Raw genomic sequence first — 24,727 nt, 5'->3', positions numbered from 1 at the left:
ATCATTAGAACAGTATGGCAAAATGTGGTATTAATGGCTGTGGCAGCAGAAGACTGACGTGAGTGGCTTTGCTAATAGCACGACATTACCTGCAGTGCCTCTCCTGGGCTTGTGAACAAATCAGTTGAACCCTATATGACTGGAGAACTGTGGCCTTGTTGGGTACAACCTGATTTAGGGTTGGTAAGAGCTGATGATAGGTTTTGAGTGTGATGCAGACTGCTTGAAGCCATGGACCAAAGTTGTCAAAAAAGCACTGTGCAAGCTGCTGGTGGCTCCATAATGGTGTGCACTGTATTTACATGGAATGGACTGGGTCCACTTGTCAAGCTGAACCAATCATTGACTGGAAATGAGTATGTTTGGCAACTTGGAGACCATTTGCAGCCATTCATGGACTTCATGGTCCCAAACAACAATGGAATTTTTACACATGACAAAGTGCCATGTCACCAGGCCACATACATTCTGGACAATTCAAGCAAATGGTTTGGCCACCCAGATTTCCCAACATGAATTCCATCGAACATTTACGGGACATGATCGAGAGGTCAGTTTATGTACAAAATCCTGCATTGTCAACACTTTTATAATTATGAACAGCTGTAGAAGCAGCATGCCTCAATATATCTACAAGAAACTTCAAACAACTTGTTGTGTCCATGCCACATTGAGCTGCTGCACTAGTTGGAGAAAAGGAGGTCTGACACGATATTAGGAAGTATCCCATGACTTTGTCACCTCAGTGTATAAATAAATAAAGTGCGTGTCATTTATGTTGGCGGCCGAGTTTAGGTTCGTTCTGCGCATCTGACGTCACACAACAGTCAGCCAATGAACAGAGAACGACGTTGCCAGATCTTGACTGCTGTGCAGAGCATGGACGAGTGTCTTCAGTTTTAGAAATGTTCAGTCATAAATAAAGTAATAGAACAAAAGCAATGTCTTGATAGCAGACATTCATTTATAGAAAGTTTGGAAAAAGCGTTCTTTATACCAATTGCTTCATATTCTATTAATTACTTAAACCAAACAAGCAATAAGACTCCAAATTCAGGCGATAGCAAGGAAAGGTGTTTATATCACTCTCACGAACTGCTTTTTCACAATAAAGAACAGCAGTAATTGCTTATTTCCTACTGTACTTTGACGAAGCGTGAGTAATTCATAGTCATACGAACAGTATTTGTCAGTATTTTGCGTGCTGCTTTGACACACTTATCATTCGATTTCATAAAAACTATTTGGCCCAAAAATTTGATTTTTACACATCTTCTTGACTGATACCTTCCCCCAATAAATGACTTAATTTTGTTTCGATGTTCAACGCAGTTATTATGCAGCATTAAATGTAGTAAACCATTGCACGAAATTTTGAAGAGTTTGCAGAGGTAGAAGTCCATAGCGTATACTTTCCGTGTGGTCGATTTTAGTTGCCACAATGTTGAGAATGAAATGTGGACAAGATACCTAAATTTCATATAAAATTTACTGTATAACAATATCTCATTTAATTTAAGTACGACATAGGTGTCGTATGTAATATTGAGAAATATTCCGTCTTTCACGACTGTAATAAAAGTATTATTTACACCGGACGCGTTTGGCTTTATTTTAAAGCACTTCAGTCAAGGAAAGGTATGGCACATACACAATGGTACTCATGTTCTCTTTCTTGTTTTCGTTCGGGACTTATTTAGACCAGACACGTTTCTCTCTTTTGAAGCATCTTCAGTGGACAGTATTTTGTCTCCTCCATTGCCAAGTCATCTTTCGTAGTTTTGTGCTGCGGTAACACAATATTCAACATTTGTGTTGGCAGATCAGTGTTTTAGCAAATAAATGATGTTTGTGTGTGCCACACACAAAAATTATATTTGACATAGCTCAGAGCACTTCACTGATAGACGGTAGATTCAAGTCCTAATGTTTTTGTAAGTCCACAGTTTTGTTTGTGTATTTTGTCTACTTCCTTTTGATTGATTGAAGTGCTTTAAAATAAAGCCAAACGTGCTCAGTGTAAATAAAACTTTTGTTACAGTCGCGAAAGACGGAATATTTCTCAATATTACATACGACACCTATGTGGTACTTAAATGAGCTATTGTTATACATCAAATTTTATATGAAATTTAGGTATCTTGTCCACATTTCATTCTCAACATTGTGCCAACTAAAATCGACCATACGGAAAGTATACTCTATGGACTTTTTTACCTCTGCAAACTCTTCAAAATTTCGTGCAATGGTTTACTATATTTAATGCTGCATAATAACTGCGTTGAACATCGAAACAAAATTAAGTCATTTATGGGGGGAAGGTATCATTCAAGAAGATGTGTAAAAATCTAATTTTTGGGCCAAATAGTTTTTGTGGAATCGATTGATAAGAGTGTCAAAGCAGTCGGAACACGATGTGTCTGCACAGGCGAGCAGTGCAGTGACAAAATCGCGAACAGCGCGGAATGCAGGGAGCACGTCTTTGTAGCAGCAAAAGGGTTAATGCGGCCGTGGTGGTTTTACTTCATGAACTGCGCGCTCCCCCCTAAACGTAAGCTTGCGAACTATGCTATACTATGGCGCTGCTTCTCTTGGCGCGTGCGTCGTGTGCAACTGGCAACGCAGCAATCTCCCGCGTCTGGGCGGGCATGCGCGAGCCACCAAGATGAAAGAATTGAACTATAGTGGACGTAACTAGAGATGAAGAAACAATAAACCCTCTTGTATGAACAGACAATAGCAGCTAGGCATTAGTAACTTCTAAATGCCTTTGTCATTTGAAATGCTTAATACATCCACTGGCAGCATTGGATTTCAGTTACTGGCAGCTAAATATGATATGAATAATGAGCCAAACTTTCTAAATGTCATGAAAGAAGTACCTCAGGGAACTGTGTGCAGACTATGTTTGTTCATTGTTCATGTGAATGATCTGCCTAGCTTGCTATCTTTCAAAACAGTGATGTAAGATGATGATATCACACTTATCATTTCCCATAAAGGCACAAATGCTATGGAGAAAGATGATGGAGAAGACATCTTCCCTGTTTCGGGCAAATGAATTAACACTAAACAACGGCAAAGCTGGGAGTGTAGTATTCTCTCTAAAAAATAACAGTAATGAGTATCCATTTTGAGACCAAACTTGGAATACCCACACAGAGAAAATATGCAACAAATTATGGTATGTGTTGTAACTTGTCAGAAAATCAAAAACCCATTGTCAGTGGAAAACAGCTACTTCTGGGATGCTATGGCTTTTTCCACACCATCCTGCATATGCACTTGGCACAGTCATGTGAGGTAACTCTGTTGGAGGCAGATGAATATTTCTTTGGCAGTAAAAAGCCTTCTGAGGCATGTATGGAGCACATTTCAAAGCATTCTGCAAAATGTATTTCATTCAAAACAAAATGTTGACTGCACTTCAGTTTCTTATACATACAAAGATTAGTTGAGATGAGCATGAAACAAGTTCAGATATCCATCCTCACAGAACTGTAGACGGAAACTCTTTGAATACTCTGCGGACTGAACTAACAAAAATATTTAAAAAAAAGCTTTCTGCAAGTAGGAAAATCTTATATTTATAAATTACCAGTTGAAACTTAAAAACTTGCAAAAGACTGTAGAATACTAGTTGAAAGAGAAAGCTTCCTGCATTACTGATTAATCTGTAAATAGTTGTGTAAGTGATATATTAATTTAACTGTAAACAAATAGCTACTGCCCCTATTATTCTAATAGGTGTGTGTATTGCAAAAATGTATAGCATAACTAAATTTAGCCTATGTACCATACATTTAACTGCAATGTGGTTTTACTGTAGTATGTAATTATGCAGTTATATATTAACCAATACAAATTGTATTTAAATAGCTGCAATATATTTACTGTAGCTAAGCAACAGCAGATAATGTCTTGCTGCTAGGAAGCTGTCTGTAGGCTAATAAATCAAAAACTGAAAATCACCATAGCATTCCATGAATATATAGTTCTTCATGGATTGTAATATTTGATTAAGGGTAACACTAATTATTGGTAATTGTGCTCACATAATACGTAAATAATATGATGCATGAAATATTGCACACTGTTGCAAGGATTCACAGAGGATAACATGCTGTGGATAGTCTCTTTGCTAAATCCTCCTCATTTTCTTTCCATTTCAACTGGCAATCTATATTCAACCCTAAGAATCTGGTACCCACAATGTATTCTAAAACATCATCACTAATTTTTAATCTAGCAATATTTTGTTTTCTATTTAACAGTTAGTTTTCTTTATGACTAGAGCCAGTTTGTTTTTCATTGACCAGTTGTAGAAATCTATGAGGGCTGCATTTGCCTTTCCTGTCAACTGTGTTGGAGTTTTAGCTGTGATCACTGTGTTGTTGTCATTGATTGATTGACTTATTTTTATTTGGTCCCATCTGATTATATTGTGTCTACTTATAATATAGGACAGGTCAACATAACCTAATATATTAAAATATTTAGTCTACATTTACAATATAAAATAACATATTATGAATTATTTACATACATCACAATACAATATCTTACAATTCACAGATACAAGTAATAACAGCATTCCTCATTCTCTACATATCTACTGATTTACGTTGTAAAATACTTTTTCCATAACTAATCCTTTTGAAGTTTCATGAGTGTCCTTTCACTCACACTGCACTGTAGACTCTTGGGTAGATGCTTTACCAATTGTACATATGCATTTTTTTCCTAGTAATTTATTGCCTTTCATTAATGAAATTATTGTTTTGTATGTGTAAATGGATGGAAAAGTCAATATTTTTAGATTATGAAAGACAGGTCTGCATGAGTCTGCCTTTTTAATTCCAAATGGTCCTAATGGCCTTTATTTGCAATACAAAAATTCTTCTTGTGTTATCCATGGAGAGGTTCCCCAAACAGTCATTCCATACAGTAAGTATTCTTAAAATAGAGCATGGTGCACCATACCTAGGAGTTGTTTATTAGCACAGTGTCCTTGCTGTCTCTCAATAAATATTATGGTTCTTATTTGCAGCAGACATAGTCTCAATTGGAGTTTATTGTCAACTGTAATCCCAAAATTTTGTAGAGGTAACTTCTTTCTATTTTTTTTTTCCATTCATGAACACCAAGAACATTTTCTTTTTTAGATTCATAGTTAACTTTCCTGTGTGTTTATTATTAAATTGTTCATTGTGAACCATTCTGATATATGTGAGGTACTGTCTTTTATTTCATTTTGGAGCTCTTCTGGGGTCTTTCCTTTGATGAGAATATTTATATCATCAGCATATTTAATGTACTTATTGTTAGGGCTGGTTGGTTCCAAGTCATTTACAAACAGTAAGAATGAGATTGGTCCCAGTATGGAAACCTGCAGCATGCCGTATTTATCACAGTGTTTTTCAGAATGATAGGAAATTAAATTTTTTCCTTCTTTGTATAAGACGTCAACTATTTGTTGTCTGTTTTGTAGGTATGACTTTACCCACTCAAAGGCTGGTCCTCTGACACTTTCTCAGCATTAGACTGTGGTTAATGATGTCAAATGCTTTTGAAAGAGCTAGGAATATTGCTGCTGTGTGTTGTTTTTTTTGTCTAATGTGTTCAAAGTTTCATTCAGGAAATTGATAATAGCTGTCTCAGTGGATTTACTTGTTGGAATCAATGCTGTGTGGTCAAGAAAAGTTTATTTTTTCAGTGAAATCTATGAGTCTTTTGCAAAAGAGTTTTTTGGTTTTTAGAAAGAACAGATAGTAGAGAGACTGGCCTATAACTTCTTACATCTATTTTTCACCTTTTTTTTGAACAATGGCCTCACTTTAACTATTTTTAATTTTTTCTGGGAAGATTCCCTCAAAAAGTGAGCTATTGCATGTATCAACCATGGGCCTAACTACTAAGGGTGCACATTTTTTAATGATATGGCCTGGTATGTTGTCAGTCCCAAAGGAAGATTTTGATTTTTAACTCCTCTATTGTTTTTAGCATTTCCCATTCATTTGTTGCAAACAAGAAGAGAGACTTATTACTAGAATAGTTTTAATCTGGTTTCACTGGGAGCATACTGAAAGTTTTGCTACACCAGAATCTCAGCTGCCTCAGTGAAAAATGAGTATTCTTTCAGTTTAATGTTATGGTATTTTCTCTGTTTTACTCTTTTTTCTTATCTTACAATGTCCCCTGTGCCTTCCATCTTATTTGAAGTCTTTTCTATGAAGGAACTATTTGCAGTTCTTTTTGATCCTTTTATGACTCTAGTTGAAATATTTTTGTGATTCTTAAAATAGGAATCAAATTCTGGAGATGATGTGTGTTGTCTATATATGTCATGAAGTAATCTCTTTTGCTTCACAGATATTTGTATCCTGTTGTGATCCATTTATTTTCAAATTCCTTTTTGTGATTGTCTTTTTTTGGAGTGGAAAGCAAAGTTCAGAATAATAGCTAAAACTATTTAAGAACTTGCTGAACTTATCATTTGCATTTTTACATTCATAGATCTCTTCCCAAGTTTCTTTACTCAGACTGTACAGGAAATATTGTGTGTTCTGGTTATTATATTTTCTGCATGTAGTTGTTAGGCATTTGGTTGAACCAAGCTGTTTTCCTACATTTATCTTAATTTCTTGGGATGTGTGGTCCACAAAACCTATATTGAAGGTTTGTGTTGAATATTTCAAGGGCACATTTGTAAGTATTTGATCAAGGATTGTGACTGAGGTTTATATGATGTGTATTGGTGTTTCTGTAGTATCTTTAAATTGAAAATTGCTAAGAGGTTCAGTAAAACAGTTTTTTGCTTAGACTCACTTGCAAAGTCAATTTTGAAATCCCCACATACAATTACTTTTCTGTTTTTTTCTGCAGTCTTTTGTAAAATATTTTCAAGGTTCTTTAACATGACATTAATTTTGTTAGTTGGTGCCCTATATAAACAAATTATAGCTATTTTTTTCATCAATGATTTCAATTCCATTTACCTCAATATCTGTCTCTATGGATAATTTTTCTAAGTAAGGTATACATTTAAAATTTATGCCCTTTTAACATAAATGCAACTATCACCATATTTATACAGTTTCCTACAAAAATAACTATCCAATACAACATTTGGAATGGGTAACACAGACGTGTTTTTCATGTCATTTTCTAACAAAACATGAAATTCATTTAGTTTGTTGGATAGTGATTGTATATTTTGATGAAATACTACCAGGTTTGGAGTTAAATCTGAGTTCTGAAACTTACTGTCCTTAGTACTTATATTTATACCAGAATTGCTCTCTGGGAGATTTTTTTTTTTTTTTAAAATTTTAAATTGTCGCTTTTGAAATGTCACACCTTTCACATGGCATCAGTTTCCCTTGTTCTTAATGATTTTACAGATGTCTGTAATCATTTTACTAAAATTCATTGAGCATTGTCTGTTTAAATGCAAGATACTCTGCATGTCTCCTCTCCTACTGGCAGCACAGTTGTGTCATATTTCTCATTTTTAGAAAAAACACTTATCACAAACATTTTGATCCTCTGGCTCAGTAGTGATTTCCCCATTTTCTTAGAGGTAGTCTATGTGTTGTAAAGTGCTTATTTTCCTGACAATCTAAGGTGAGAGAAACAGCATTTAAAATGGGAATAGCAGAACTTTTTTCTAAGTCCTGTTGGTTTTTTAATCGAGGAGGAGTTGGAGGAGGTTAGTATTTAACATCCCATCAACATCATGGTCATTAGAGATGCAGCATAAGCTTGGATTAGGGGAGGATGAAGAAGGAAAGTGGCCATGCCCTTTTGAAGGAGCCATCTCAACATTTGCCTTAAGCAATTTAGGGTAATCATGGAAAACCCAAATCAGGATGCCCAGACGCGAGTTTGAACTGTCGTCCTCCCAAATGTGAGTCCAGCGTGCCAACCACTGTGCTACCCTGCCCAGTGTGTGTGTGTGTGTTTTTTTTTTTAAATATACACAAAAAGATACAATGTACATAGTGTGTCTTTTAATACTCTGGTTGCTATTCTTAGATCATTTTTATGAACATCATCTGCACCACCTACTATCATGATACTTTGATTCTGTGACACAGAGTTATTGTTTCCATAGTTCTTCAGAATTTCCCATGCCCCTTCATTGGAAGATCATTTAAAAATGGCAGAAATGCTGAAACAAGCTTGTCATGATAGACACATAACAAATTAATAAAGTGTCAATAAAAAAGCAGCAAAAAACTTGGAAGAATTTATGTAACACATCGTTCTTTGACCTAATACGTGTTGTGGGCCCATCAGAAAGGAAGCCTATATGTGTGATGTGACTAGTCTAATATTGTCTACATGGATCATGTGGAAACAATATATAGTGGTTTCTAACATGGCTTACTTTATACTTTATACATACGATTTAACTGGATATTTGGTGCCTATCTTCAAGTGCCTACCAATTCAGACTTTTTCAGATCTTCCATGACTCTCTCCCATGAGTCAGACAAACATTGGACATTCATGCTGCCATTACTTGCAGACATTCAACACACAATGTTACACTTATTCAGCATGTTTCTTGCATACCTAAGTGAACTACTAGAATGGATCAGGCAAGTATTTTGTCTTATAGACTGACAGTACACTAACTGTGAACTGACAGTCTGCCACCTGACTGAGCCTATGTTATCATTCCATTTCATATTCCTACGAATTGTTACAACCAGGTCTTTGCACAAGCTGACTGATCCTGTTGTGACTAACTGATATTGTAGTTACAGGATATTACTATTTTCACATTTTATGAAGTGCACAATTTCACATTTCTGGGCTTTTAAAAGAAGTTGCCAGTCTTTAAACCACTTTGAAAACTTCTCAACAGCTGATTGCATATCGTGCATTTTCTTTTGGATAGTATTTCATTGTGAGTAACTACATCATCTGCAAAATGTCTGAACTTACTATTAATATTGCTTACCAGGTCATTAATACAGAACACGAACAGTAAGTATCCCAGCAAGAGTCTCTGGGGCATTCTAGAAGTCACTTCTACAGCATTGTAATAAAAAAGTTACGTTTGAAACTTCCTGGCAGATTAAAACTGTGTGCCGGACCGAGACTCAAACTCGGGACCTTTGCATTTCCCAGGCAAGTGCTCTACCAACTGAGCTACCCAAGCAAGACTCACGACCCGCCCTCACAGCTTTAATTCCACCAGTACCTCGTCTCCTACCTTCCAAACTTCGCAGAAGCTCTCCTGCATACCTTGCAGAACTAGCACTCCTGGAAGAAAGGATATTGCGGAGACATGGCTTAGCCACAGCCTGGGGGATGTTTCCAGAATGAGGGCGGGTCGGGAGTCTTGCTTGGGTAGCTCAGTTGGTAGAGCACTTGCCCGCAAAATGCAAAGGTCTCGAGTTCGAGTCTCTGTCCGGCACACAGTTTTAATATGCCAGGAAGTTTCATATCAGTGCACACTCCGCTGCAGTGTGAAAATTTCATTCTGGAAACATCCCCCAGGTTGTGGCTAAGCCATGTCTCTGCAATATCCTTTCTTCCAGGAGTGCTAGTTCTGCAAGGCATGCAGGATAGCTTCTGCGAAGTTTGGAAGGTAGGTGATGAAGTACTGGTGGAATTAAAGCTGTGAGGGAGGGTCGTGAGTCTTGCTTGGGTAGCTCAGTTGGTAGAGCACTTGCCCGCAAAAGGCAAAGGTCCCGAGTTCGAGTCTCGGTCCAGCACACAGTTTAATCTGCCAGGAAGTTTCATATCAGCGCACTCTCCACTACAGGATGAAAATTTCATTCAAGTTACGTTTGATTTGCCAAAGCCTGAACTTCCAGTGCCGAGAAGAGAAATTTCTGCTGTGAATAAAACAACAAAGTGTGTTCATATTTTTACAGACAGTCATGGAAGAGGTATGGCCAAAATGGTAAAAAACAGTTTTAATAGTGCTGATGCTTCTGGAATCATGAAACCTGGTGCAAAAATTCAGGAAGTCGTAGCAGTCTGAAAGAGTAAAAAACAATTATGTGATTATAATAGGTGATTCGAACGATGTAGCCTGCAATGAAGGTTTTGATGTTACATGATCACTCAAGGAGAAATTAATGGTACTCCAGCATTCTAAGGTATTTATTGTGAACATTCCAAAGAGACACGACTTAATGCCACAGTCCTGTATAAATTGAAGCTGTCTCTCAAACGAACTCTAAATTAGCAAAGACTTGTAAACAGTTACCAATACTTGTGTTGTAGATACGAGTAATTTTCAAAGAGAGTTGTTTACCAGACATGGCATGCATCTTAACAGGTCAGGTAAACAAACCTTAGGTACTCTTTTAAATGGAACAACCATGAAAGAAATCAACAAAATATCTCCTCACTCAGAACCTATTACCCTAAAATGGCTCCAGCAATTCCATCAGACTAATTTTCAAACTCAGAATTTCCACGAAACAGATAACAATGAGCCCTGAGCTCACAAATACTTTTTTAGGCGAAAGCAGCCGCTTTCAGCAAATACCAAAGCTATGAAAATTTCTCACCATAATGTAGGAGGAACTTATAAACAAAGTTAATGAAATTTCTGTTCTTTAAGATGACCCACAAGAGATAAAGGATGCTGATGTTTTATGCTTTAGTGAACACAACGTGAGAAATGTTGAAATGTTACAGCTCAGTGGTTACCATCTAGCAACACATTACTGTAGATCTATCATGAAGAATGGTGGAGTAGTAATTTCCTTAAAAAATAACATATCATATAGCACATTGAATTTAAAGAGTCACTGAATTGAACAAGATATTGAAATATGTGGCATAGAAATTACTGTAAGTGACCGTACAGTTGTAGTGTTAGCACTATACAGAGCTCCCTCAGGGAACATAAAGGTATTCCTGAGGCAGTTAGATTCTGTCTTATCACAAGTGTACTCAAAATCTATGGATCTAATAATTACAGGTGATTTCATTGTAGATTTCCTAAATGAAAGCAATGGTAAAGCAGATCTAGAACATCTACTTGATTCTTATAATCTGATGACATAGTAAATTTTCCAACTAGAGTTACTGAGAACTGTCAAAGTCTGACTGATAATATATTTATATATAAGTCAAGAGTCAACAATATAAGTATACATCCAATTCTTAGCCTTTCTGATCATGGTGGTCAGTTGCTTACTCTCACTGACATCAATCCGAGGAATAGTTCTGAAAATTCTTGGAAATCATCTACATCTACATCCGTACTCCGCAAGCCACCTGACATTGTGTGGTGGAGGGTACCTTAAGCACCTCTATCGGTTCTCCCTTCTATTCCAGTCTTGTATTGTTCGTGGAAAGAAGGATTGTCGGTATGCTTCTGTGTGGGTTCTAATCTCTCTGATTTTATCCTCATGGTCTCTTCATGAGATATATGTAAGAGGGAGCAATATACTGCTTGACTCTTCGGTGAAGGTATGTTCTCGAAACTTCAACAAAAGCCCGTACCGAGCTACTGAGCATCTCTCCTGCAGAGTCTTCCACTGGAGTTTATCTATCATCTCCGTAATGCTTTCGTGATCACTAAATGACCCTGTAACGAAGCGTGCTGCTCTCCATTGGATCTTCTCTATCTCTTCTATCAAACCTATCAGGTACGGATCCCACACTGGTGAGCAGTATTCAAGCAGTGGGCGAACAAGCGTACTGTAACCTACTTCCTTTGCTTTCAGATTACATTTCCTTAGGATTCTTCCAATTAATCTCAGTCTGGCATCTACTTTACCAACGATCAACTTTATATGATCATTCCATTTTAAATCACTCCTAATACGTACTCCCAGATAATTTATGGAAGTAACTGCTTCCATTTGCTGACCTGCTATATTGTAGCTAAATGATACGGGATCTATCTTTCTATGTATTCGCAGCACATTACACTTGTCTACATTGAGATTCAATTGCCATTCCCTGTACCATGCGTCAATTCGCTGCAGATCCTCCTGCATTTCAGTGCAATTTTCCAATGTTACAACCTCTCGACATACCACAGCATCATCCGCAAAAAGCCTCAGTGAACTTCCGATGTCATCCCCAAGGCCATATAGCAATGGTCCTACAACACTCCCCTGCAGCACACCTGAAATCACTCTTACTTCGGAAGACTTCTCTCCATTGAGAATGACATGCTGCGTTCTGTTATCTAGGAACTCTTCAATCCAATCACACAATTGGCCTGATAATCCATATGCTCTTACTTTGTTCATTAAACAACTGTGGGGAACTGTATCGAACGCTTTGCAGAAGTCAAGAAACACGGCATCTACCTTTGAACCTGTGTCTATGGCCCTCTGAGTCTTGTGGACAAATAGCGCGAGCTGGGTTTCACACGACCGTCTTTTTCGAAACCCATGCTGATTCCTACAGAGTAGATTTCTAGTCTCCAGAAAAGTCATTATACTTGAACATAATACGTGTTCCAAAATTCTACAACTGATCGACGTTAGAGATATAGGTCTATAGTTCTGCACATATGTTTGACGTCCCTTCTTGAAAATGGGGATGACCTGTGCCCTTTTCCAATCCTTTGGAACACTACGCTCTTCTAGAGACTACGGTACACCGCTGCAAGAAGAGGGGCAAGTTCCTTCGCGTACTCTGTGTAAAATCGAACTGGTATCCCATCAGGTCCAGCGGCCTTTCCTCTTTTGAGTGATTTTAATTGTTTCTCTATCCCTCTGTCGTCGATTTCGATATCTACCATTTTGTCATCTGTGCGACAATCTAGAGAAGGAACTACAGTGCAATCTTCCTCTGTGAAACAGCTTTGGAAAAAGAGATTTAGTATTTCGGCCTTTAGTCTGCCAACCTCTGTTTCAGTACCATTTTGGTCACAGAGTGTCTGGACATTTTGTTTTGATCCACCTACCGCTTTGACATAAGACCAAAATTTCTTAGGATTTTCTGCCAAGTCAGTACATAGAACTTTAAATGATGAAACCGTCCAAAATTTCAACACCAGCCTGCAAGAGATAGACTTGAGTCCAGTTTTCAATGAAACAGATGTGAACAAAAAGTATAATACATTTCCGAATGAATTTATGCCTATCTTTGAAGCCACATTTCCCAAAAAATAATTAGAAACAGTCATGTAAGCACTGTCAATAAGTCATGGAACACTGCAGGAATAAAATCATCCTACAGAACAAAGAGGACGCTATATTATTCTCTCAGAACTTGTAATGATCCAAAGAAATGTCAGCACTACAAACTTTACTGTAGCATCCTAAAGGAGGTAATAAATAAGTCAACAAATATGTGCATTAAGTCTAAAATTGGTAAGTCCGACAACAAAATAAAAACAATTTGGAATGCAATAAAGCAGGAAACTAACAAAAAACGGGGAACAGTACATCCATTGAAATTAACCAAGGTACCAATATTGTAAAGAAACCTGAAATGGTTGCAGAAATCTTCAACAGGCACTTTTTGTCAGCAGCAGAGAAGGCAGGCTGTAAAGGTTCTGTGGACGAGGAATTGGCTCTTTTACAGAAAGCTATCAGTAATAGACCTCCACAATTATCCTTACCTCATGTTACAGTAAAAGAGATTGGAATAATTATTACCTAATTAAAAAATAAAAAGTCTGTTGGTGTGGACAATATTTCCTGTAAACAGTATAATATTGCTATAAATATCTAAGTCCAGTCTTATGCAACATATTCAATACATCTCTGCCAGAAGGAATAGTCCCCGACAGGCTAAAATTGGCTGTAGTGATACCACTCTTTAAAAAAGTTGAGAAAAACAATGTTCCAAACTATCACCCAATCTCCCTCTTAACCATCTTTTCAAAAATTCTTGAAAAACTCGTGCTCAGGTTGATTGTCAAAACCTAGGAGTAACCCAAGAAAATTCTGGTCCTATGTAAAATCTCCAGGTAGTTTGAAGACTTCTATCCACTGGTATGGTAAAAGAAGGCATTAAAAGGAAGGCTTAAGTTTTAAATTTTGCATTTAAGAAATCATTCACAAGAAAAACCATACCACTATATTAGTTGTCACACTCCAGTGGAGTGTCAGTATGTTCAGGACACACGTGGAAGAAATGAGACTCATTGTACAGGAAAGATTTATCTGAATGTATTTTCAAAAGATACATTTTAAAATTACTAAAATTTTTCTACTTGGAGACTATAGCTTCCATAGAAAAGATGATCTTATTGATGATAGGCCAATGGGAGAGTAGCAATGTTCATCAAGGACGCATACCACTCATCACTTGTGCTCTTAACCACAACACTACAAGCAGTGACTGTCTTGGTTCATACCCATGTTCTCAGTGTACCTGCTAACACATATGTATATTGGTGGTAATACCTTCAAATGGCTTACCTTCCTCATTTTAGGGGATTTCAATATATGTAGTATACTGTATCGTAATCTGGTCCAGGGGTCAACTAACAGAGAACCTCAAAAAACTGAGGACATCATGTTGATGAATATGGGTCATGTTACTCATTTCAGTATTCCTACATTGCTGTCTACAGCCATAGATGTTTCATTTTACTCACCTTTCTGTGCATGTACTGCTTAATGAGAAGTAGATCAAGATGTGCATCGAAGCGAGAATTTCCCTATCTCAACCCATCTAACGGATGGAGCAGATACCAAGCAGAGGCTGCTGAGATGGATGATCAGCAAGGCTGCCAGGATGCTTTACAGGCAGTAGCCTGTTTTCAAACAATATAAAGGTGTCCAAGACTGGATGGATCACGTTACAACTGTGAACGACAGGCTGCTGATGGATATACTCCTTAGTCAGCAGAAAAACCTAGGAGTAACCCAAGAAAATTCTGGTCCTATGTAAAATCTCCAAGTGGTTCGAAGATTTCTATCCAGTCACTCATTGACCAGTCGGGTGTGGTAACGAAGGCATTAAAAGGAAGATGTCAGTTTTAAATTTTGCATTTAAGAAATCATTCACATAGGAGTATCATACAAACATACTGTCAACTGACCACCACACAGACTCCTGTATGGAGGAGATGATAGTAGACATCTACAGAAGCAAATGAACTAGTTGCAAATAAGTAAGTTGCCAGGTCTGAAAGGAGTCCCAGTTTGGTTTTATGGAGAATATTCTATGGCATTGTCCCCTTACTTAGCTTGCATTTATCATGAATGTCTCACACAGCAGAAAGTCCCAAACAATTGTAAAAAAAGTGCAGGTGACTTCCGTATGTAAGAAGAGTAAGAGAATGGACCCACAAAATTACAAACAAATATCCTTAACATCAGTTTGCTGCAGAGTTGTTGAAAATTTTCTCAGTTTGAATATAACAAATTTTCTTGAGAGAGAAAAGGTTCTGTCCACAAATCAGCACAGATTTAGAAAGCATTGCTCATGTGAAACTCAGCCTGCCATTTTCTAACATGATACCCTGCAAACTGTGGATGGAGGTCGACAGGCAGATTCCATATTCATAGTGTTTAACACAGTGCCCAGCTGCAGGCTGCTAACGAAGGTATGAGAATATGGAATAGGTTCCTGCATATATGAGTGGCTCAAAGACTTCTTAAGTAATATAATACAGGCCACTGTCCTTGATGGTCAATGTTCATCAAAGACAAAGTATTTTCAGGAGTGCCCCAGGGAAGCATGATAGAACCTCTTATTATCTACGTACTTCAGTGACCTAATGGACAGGGTGAGCAGCAATCAATGGCTGCTTGTTGATGCAGCTGTGGTACATGTGAAAGTGTCATTGTTGAGCGACTGAAGGAGGATATGAGATGACTTAAATAATTTCTAGTTGGTGAGATGAATGGCAGCTTCCTCTAAATGTAGAAAAATGTAGATTAATGAAGGTGAGTAGTAGAAACAATCTCATAATGTTCGAGTACAGCATTAGTAGTATGCTGCTTGAGACAGTCACATTGATTAAATATCTAGGCACAATACTGTAAAGCAATATGAAATGGGATGGGCACATAAGGATGAGAATAGTGAAGATAAATGGTCAGCTTCAGTTTATTGGGAGAATATTAAGCAAATGTGGTTCATCTGCAAAGGAGATCACATACAGAATACTAGTGTGATCCATTATTGAGTACTGCTCAAGTGTTTGGGATCCCCACTAAGTCAGATCAAAGGAAGACATCGAAGGAATTCAGAGGCCAGCTGCCAGATTTGTTACTAGGTTCAAACAGCATGCAAATATTACAGGGATACTTCATGAACTCAAATAGGAATCCATTGAGGGATGATGATATTCTTTTCATGAAACACCACTGAGAAAATTAGACAACAGGCAACTGGAACTGACTGCAGAACAATTCTACTGTCACCAGTGCACATTTTACATAAGCACTATGAAGATAAGATAAGAGAAATTAGGGTTTGTAGGGGGCCATACAGACAGTCATTTTTCCCTCACTTTGTGAGCAGAACAAGAAAGGAAATGGCTGGTAGTGGTACAACATACTTTCCACCATGCTCCATACAGTAGCTTGCCAAGTATGACTGTAGCTGTAGATATAGAGGTGGTCTGATTTTTGGTGGAATGATGAGTAGTCAATTAATGCTCTATGACCAAAAACGCCAAAACCTTTCTGGTGGCAACAGCAAATGCAAGGAGAATAATCAAAAGACAGCAAGCAGAGGTCATAGCATGAGTTCCTAAATACTTTCAAAAGATCAACATCTGTAGGTAAACTAGGGGAAGCCATAAGGATTTCCAAACAGCAGTCACAACTGTCAGTAGCACCTGCACAACATCCTACCAACACAAGGGGTATTGCCCAAACAATGGATGAATTTTAGAAGAATATTACAGCCAGCTACAGTCAGGATATGGCTTTCTCTCACTATAATTTAGTTGACAAGAATATTTCCTGATGCCAGGAAGGAAGCAATTTTAATGCTAATTTTAAAAATGAGATGGGACCACACTTCCCCTAGTAGTTACCATAGCATCTGGCTCAGTAGGTGTACAAGGATGACACTGGAGCGTATTGTCAACTTGTGCCTACTGTGTGTGTTTCTGAAATCCCAGCAACTAGTAAGTTGATTTCGGTATGTTAACATGCCTGGCCCATCTGAAAGAGGTAATTTAATGGGCTTTTCAGTGGTACCAACAACTTTTAGATGTATTATTTTATCTGGATAAGGCCTATGATACTACCTGGAGGTATAAAATTCTGCTGCAGCTCCAAAAACACCATTTCTGTGGATGCCTCGTCATCATCACATGGTCATTGCTATTGCAAATATATTTTTAGGTACAGACTTCAGTACGGATTGTTCGAATGTTTCTAAGGAGGAAAATAAAATCCCTCAAGGGATTGTTTAAAATGGAATTTCTCATGATAAACAGTATTGCACCAGCTGTAATGAGCCCTATATAGTGCCTTTTCTTAATGATTTCTCCAGTGTCGTCGATCTCATTCTCTTTTTATCTTACTTGTTTGAAAGCTGAGTGATACTGATATCAAATTTAAGGAAAAGATGAAATTTCTGGACTTTAGATTTGATGAAAGACTACTTTGACTCCCATATCTCAATGACCTAAAATTAAGATTCTTCAATGCTTTCAATATTTTAAAATGCATTATTGATAAAAAGTTTTGGGGAGTGTGGTAATGTAATTAGAAACTATGCATGATTTTAAATTAATCTTCATACAAGCAATTTATAATGCATATCTTGAAGTAGATGAGTAATATATTATGCTGTAATTTATGTTATTAAGTTATAGTGTATCTTTCTTTCTTTTTTGGTAGTAGTAGTAGTTGTTGTTAGCATGGTTTGCCATTGTCACTGTGTAGCAAACATTACATAGTATGGCAAATACATAAATAAATAGATTAAGGACATCAAATGATATTTCATAAAGCCTTTGTGCAGTTTCAGTTCATATGTGGATGTAGATTTATGAATCAGAGAGATCTTTGAACCCTAAACTGCTGGATACAGTACAACATATGGAAATTGTGTTATCAACAAAGCCTTATCACACAAGCTAAATTTCTAGCTTGTGGAAGGACACTGGCCTCACTTTCCACACAATGGCTTATTGACATAGTGCACCTATCATAAGGAGGCTTGTTTGTTCAGAAATCACCAGCAGCCATCACTGTTGCCAAACCTGCACTGGAAATAGGAAATGAGATCATTTAGTTTACTTGTGTGTGAATGCCTCAAGATCTTATAAGTTTATGGAATTAAGGTCAAAAGTCAGGGGTTGAGTATGGGATCCTCTTGTCTACCAAGCAAGCCCAGCTTGATTTCAGAACTGATGGGTTACAAGAACACCTGTACCTTAGATCACATTTTGAAAGAGTTTTTAGACTGTCACACAGATTTTGCTGATGTTTACACTAATGGATCTAAGCATGGGGACATTATACACTGCTCAGTAACACTCGCTAAATGTATGAGCAGGATAGGGATCTTACAGCAGTTTTCTGTATCTTGTGCAGCACTTTTTGTTGTTCTGAGAGCACTAGAGTAGATGAGATTTCATCATGGCTAGAAATTCCTCATCTGTTCTGTCTTCCAAAGTACCATTCTCACAGATGGACAGATGGACCCAGCAGTTGGGATACTCCAGGATATCCAGCATATCTTTCAAGGGCACGAGTAGGAAATATATTTCTGCTGCATTATCCAAGGCACATAAGAACTGCGTTCTATGACATTCTCCTTGTTTATTACCCCTGTGAACAGTCACCATATATTTGATAAGGAGGACCATGTGCTGGCAGGATTCACTAGTGAGTGAAAATGGATCTGAAATACAGTTTTTTAATTGAATGTGGGTTATTTTCTGACCTGAGGGCTGGTCTGTGTTTTCACAGTACTTATCACTATTTTAAATAACTATTTGACAAGTATGGTGTGGATTTTAAGGTCTTGTGAGTTGTTTGGTCTCCTCAAAATATTGGATGGGGTTTTTTAATGTGGTGCATAGTGGCTGGATCACCATATATCATTCAGTGGCCACCCAGTTTCAGTAACCTAATCACTTCTTAAATTTGTTGTCTTGCTGCTTTATAATGGATTTTATTGAGGTATTCTGCATTGTTTGTATCTATTTTTTGTGTTACTGAATTGTATGTCCTTTTTTGGCAGTGTATTTTAAATCTTATTTAAATCAAATTTTAAAGTTCAATTCTATTACCCCAAAATATGGGTAGTACCTATATCTTCAGGGATTAATTGACATACACAAAGTTAAGCATATGAGTCCATAATCTGAGACATGCCAATCAGATTCAGCTCCCTTTAATGAACACATGCTCAATAGGATGAAGACGGAGGAGGTGTGTTTGAATGCATTTCCCACAGTTTTCGCTGCAAGCATTGAACAGGTACCATACAAAAGCAATACACCTAAACAAAAGGCCATTTTGTAAGCTGTTTATATGAAAATAAGACAGCTCATTGATTTGCTCTCTGAAAGGAGTCCCATTTTTGTTGGAAGATGCCCCGGAATTAGAGTGATGAACTGTCAATAAAGGTGTAGAAATAATTCTGTGAAAAATAGACAGATGTGAGCATTAGTTATTGGAGGTACTTGGATTACTACTACAAGAACTTCACTTACAAGTTTGATAGACATCACATGGACCCATGCTGCACATGTGAAATGCTGAAGGTGGAGTTACAATATCTCCATCTGAATGCTGTAATAAAGCATAATGCAACAGCTGAATTAATGGTTCACATGAGGGAAAAAGGAGAGTACCATATTATCTCTGTATAACAGGTCTTTTCCTGTAGACAGCTTAACAGTTAATGTGTTCTGCCATTCAAGACACGAAAAATAATTGTGAAGGAAATGGACTCATAAGACCTGGCAAAGTATCTATCTTTCTAGCAAACTACTTAAGTGAAATGCCTTAATAATAACTAAATTTAGATTATTTTTCAGTAACTGTACAACCCAAAATAAAAGTAATATTCTATGTCAATACTTGCTACATTTGAAGATTCTGGGAAATTTCACAAAATTCAGCAATTCTCTCTTGTGAGGGAGCATAGTCTTTTTCCTTGTAACTGGACTTTCAGAATCATCAAGCAAATGCTAGCCAACCACGACAGTGCATACACAGCCCACGCATGACAGTGTATACACAGTCCATGAACTAACCAGACTAATCAAAGTTCTTGAACTGAAAAATTCATTGTGAAATCCACATCTTCCATGGAAGGTGGAAGCGACCCTATAAGATCTCTTTGTCTATAGAAACTTGACACAGGCAAAGAAATGAACCTATTTCTTCATTTCATCATTTACTTTTTAAAAGAGAAATGAGAAGATTCACTGCAGGGTTTGGTGAATACTTTTGGATGGAACCATTCCATGGTCCTGTTATGGCAGATGTTTGGTTTTCAATTGACTGCACCTTACAGGAGAAATAACATTCCTGGTTGTCAAGCAAACAAATATAGATGCATTCAAATTGTTTGAGTTATCTTTTCAAGAGGCAGTGAAGAGATATCTATGAAGATTAATCATCAAGCTGCAGAAAATCTGTGCGGCTCATTTCTTGAGTCATTCTCCTCAGGGATAAGCTGCACAAAAGACACAGTTGTGCAAATAGACATGCTCCCATCAGCAACATCAAGGTTTGTGAGTGCCCATCCCAGTCCTTCATGTTTTACACAAAGCCATAAATGACGAACTTGACAGGCTACAGTAGCAAAATGTATGTATGTTCATTACAACAAGCTCTTGGTCTTCTCCACATGTCATGGCAATAAAAAAGAACATTAATTGGTCCCTTAGATTGTGTGATGACTGTTATATCCATAGATTAACACCCATGTGCGAAAAAAAAATTTTACTAGGTGGAGCAAGGCCCCCGCTTAATTTTACAAAAAGATAAACTTTCTTTGAAAACAAAAGGCTTCCTCTCCTACCAAAATCTTATAACAGGCCAAAGAATATGCCACCTTACTGAATTGAAATATTAGCAACTGAACTGAATTTACATTCCTTTGTCAGATTTTCTCTCGACACTTTCTGGCGGATGCCGAGGAAGTAGACAGGCGCAGAGTCCGGGCCCGATGGTTGGCGTAGCGAAGACGTGGCACCTGGACGTTCCAGCTGCGTCGAAGTATCTTCCGGGCGGCAGTCCGCGGTGGGTCGAAAGACGCCTGTTTCCCTTTCTTCCTGCTATTTAACACGGTGACTACAGTCTTCCTCGGCTGATTCCAGAGTGATGATTGGCGGCCGTTGGTGATCCCTGACTGGTGGATGGCGATATCATATTGTGACCATCCGCACTGGAAAAAGGCTCGAGCGCCAGCACTAAGTTGCAGGCGCCGCTTAACTCTGATGCGGTAGCCGACCATTGCGTTTGTGTGCCTGTGTGCGCCACGGCAATGACTTTCATGTAGTGAATACACAAAGTGTTGCAGCCACATTCCCTGTAACACTCTCAGAAGATATATTCTCTCACATTAACAGGGATTAAAATTTCTTAAGATAGATCTGGTGGACACTTATCTTTAATTACTGTCATATGAATAATCTCAAAAGTTTCTAGTGCTGAGGAATCCATTTCTTCTATCCAAGTATCCACATCTTCCATTCAGGTTAGCTAGTGCTCCAATAATTTCTTAAACATTTCTATAACAACTGCATTCTACAATGTGGTAATTGTTTGGATGACAGTCTGGCAGCCGTGCCACAGAATTGTATGAATGGACCACAGCTGCTCACAGGTGGCACAGATAGGCTGCGTCAGGTACCTAGCGGCACTCACATTTACCGAAGGGCAAAATTCTGTAAAAGTGTGGCGCATATGGGCGCAGGTCGGCAGAAACCAAGAAGCACTGCAAGCTGAGCCACTATACAGTGCAGATGCATTTTTCCAGATTCTATTTCTGCAAGCCATAGACCACTAGTCAAGCCCAACATGGGCTCCCCAATGAAGCACACAGAAGTTTGTTTAGCACTCTATACCCATTTTTGCTTTTGTTTCATTGCATTTGTGAAGTACACAGTGTCCCACAATCGCAAAGAAAGTTTGCTCTGTTCTGGACACACATCCATTAGTCTCCCAAGATCACATCATTAGGCAACCCACTCATATCACTGATTTGTTTACACTCTCCTTGGCTCAGTGTTCTAGTTGATCTATTGTGCAAACACCCTTACCATGATTGCCAGTTAATAGACATTGCATGGCTCATTTACTCTTCAGTGTAGAATAAATATATTTATGATAAACATGCACTCTGTCAATGCCTGTCACCAAGCTGTCACCGTAGTCTCTTACCTGAGCATAGTGCTTGGGTGCAGCCATAAAGATGGCTCACTGGACAACTGACATATGAGTGGCAAAACCACACATTTCAGTTACAACATCATTGTCCCAGATTAAATTCTGCAACATCTGCAGACTCAACAAAAGTTGTTTCATGCATTACAGACAGCCTTGTCAAAGTACAGCCTACAGAGGTGCCATTTCTTTCAAGACTCAATGCAGTACATAGGGTTTGTTGTAACCCAAAACAAACTATGACCCACAAAGCTGAGATGACACTCCCCTAGAATTTAAATAGCTTTGCTGAAAAAGGTTAACTATTGCAGTTGTTTTACCCAAATGTGGCTTGCATTTAAAAACCACTAGATGCGCTCTAGCTTTGCACAGGTAGCACTAAGTATCTAAAGTGAGATGACTTGCGTGGTGCAGCAGTAATTTCATTTATGGGCTGCTGCGTAGAGTTATGATTAAAACGCAGGTAGAAGATACATACAAAATAGAGACCTGGTGTTTCATACACATGCGGTTGCCTTTCTCTTCACCTCAGACTCTAAAAAAGTTACCCCTGAATGTACAGTAGGCTGCTGAGAAGAGGACTGCAAGAAATGAGAGCGGTGTGTGTGTGTGTGTGTGTGTGTGTGTGTGTGTGTGTGTGAGACTGTGAATCAGTTTTTCCCCTCACTCCCTTTTACCCATGGCTGCAAATTATCAGTGGCATTGACCATTCAAAAACATATCATCATACTTCATTGTCTGCCTTGTTTTGGCATGTTCCATTGCTCAAGATGTAAGCGCTCCAGTTTTCTTTCTTTACATTTTGAGTTATTTAGTTATTTATATCTGACCTCCCTGCAGTGGTAGTCCATGCAAGCCTGGGATTGCATTTGGGTGGCCTTCCACTGATTTCTACGATTACTGTCATTCACTGGTGGATGGCAATATCATTTTCACAGTGCCAGGAGGACTTCAATTCATCACAGTTCAGACAATTTTCACAAAAATATTTATAAATCATATACACAGCCTACCCTCACACAGATAAATCAGTCTATCAATGCAAATAGTATCAAAATCCCTACAGTAGTTCCTGAGATTGGCCCAAACACACAGAGAAAAATCACATCCGTGGATTTTAATTTATGTATGAACTAGTGAACCCACTGTTGCTAAATGTGTATGGAAACTACACACACACACACACACACACACACACACACACACACACACACACTCTTTATTGCCCCTCTCTCTGCACATGTCCTTCTCCCCCCCTCTCTTTTTCCATTTCCTCCCCTCCCCCCAAAAAATCTCTCTCCATCTCCTCCTCACCCCTCCCTCTCTGTCCGTCTGTCCCCCCCCCCCCCCCACTCCAATCTCTGTCCATGTCCTCTTGTTCTCCCTATCTGACCTCGAGCCTTGTTTATTGTTATTCCAAATGAAACCTTGATTGGGAAATGAAGTCACTTAAAATGAATGGGTAAATCAGCTGGTATAATTAATATAAGGGACACAGGAGAGACCTCTCCAGCTGCCGGATCTGTGCGGATAGTTTCTTGAATGACAGTATTTCTCATATTTTTAACCTGTGAATAGGTAGGGCTGCAAAGTTTCAGATAATTTACATTCCATAGTAGTAGTCTAATCATATGTCTGTAAGCCATGAAAACAACATTCCTCTTTCCACTTAAAACTGACTGCTATGAATAAAAAAAAAATAATAATAAATTAAAAAAACCAGCACACTGTTGTGTATACAATTTTTTAAAAATACATGTGGAAGAAACAGTTTGTCTAATGGTTTACATGGCCTGGCATCTGACTGTGAAAAAGGAAATGAAACCACACATTTTCACAGCACAGCATTTTCTTTCTTACAGTGGGATTTTAACAGAAAATCTGTGCATTGTTGTTGAAAAAAACAGTATATTTCAGTCTGAATCTTAGTAGTGTATCAAGTAAAATTTGACATAAAACAGTCAAGAGTTGTTCGAGATTTTGGTTAACAATGTTTCCCTTTGATATATGAAGTGTATATTTATATATTACACATATTTAAAAAATGTGCAGCCAATGTCTGTCCAAATATTTATTAGAGCACCATGGAAAAATTTGAAATAAATTGGTCAAGAACATTTCAAGATTTTTACTAACAATGTTTCCCTTTTTCGTATGACATATGTATTTATGTACCACATATATATTAAAAAAGTATGTAGCCTACATCCGTCCAAATGTTTATTAGAGTATTGCTAATGTCTGTCCAAATTTTTATTAGAGCATTGTGTAAAAATTTGAAATACATTGGCCATAAACTTTTCAAAATTTTTACTAACAACTTTTCCCTTTTATGTATTACATATATATTTATATGTCCATCCAAAAGTTAATAGCAGTGTAGTGTAAAAATAGAGAACAAAATCCATCAAGAGCTTTTCAATTTATTTACTAAAGTTTCCTCTTCATACTTTACATGT

The 24,727-nt window shown here is 37.8% G+C and overlaps 1 long non-coding RNA gene and 1 other non-coding gene across 2 annotated transcripts; both read left to right on the top strand.

Moving 5' to 3' along the window:
- Nucleotides 1-2,444: 2,444 nt before the first annotated feature.
- On the top strand, nt 2,445-23,971 carry LOC126183681 (uncharacterized). The gene is made up of 3 exons (XR_007536790.1): nt 2,445-2,551; nt 20,987-21,122; nt 21,200-23,971. It is a non-coding gene; the product is annotated as an uncharacterized LOC126183681 (long non-coding RNA).
- Trnal-caa (transfer RNA leucine (anticodon CAA)) lies at nt 9,658-9,732 on the top strand. Its single transcript has one exon. It is a non-coding gene; the product is annotated as a tRNA-Leu (tRNA).
- Nucleotides 23,972-24,727: the final 756 nt, after the last annotated feature.

This window comes from Schistocerca cancellata, chromosome 4, assembly GCF_023864275.1.
Source record: "Schistocerca cancellata isolate TAMUIC-IGC-003103 chromosome 4, iqSchCanc2.1, whole genome shotgun sequence".
Classification (NCBI taxonomy): Eukaryota; Metazoa; Arthropoda; class Insecta; order Orthoptera; family Acrididae; genus Schistocerca; species Schistocerca cancellata.
This window is presented reverse-complemented; position numbering and strand designations above follow the sequence as displayed.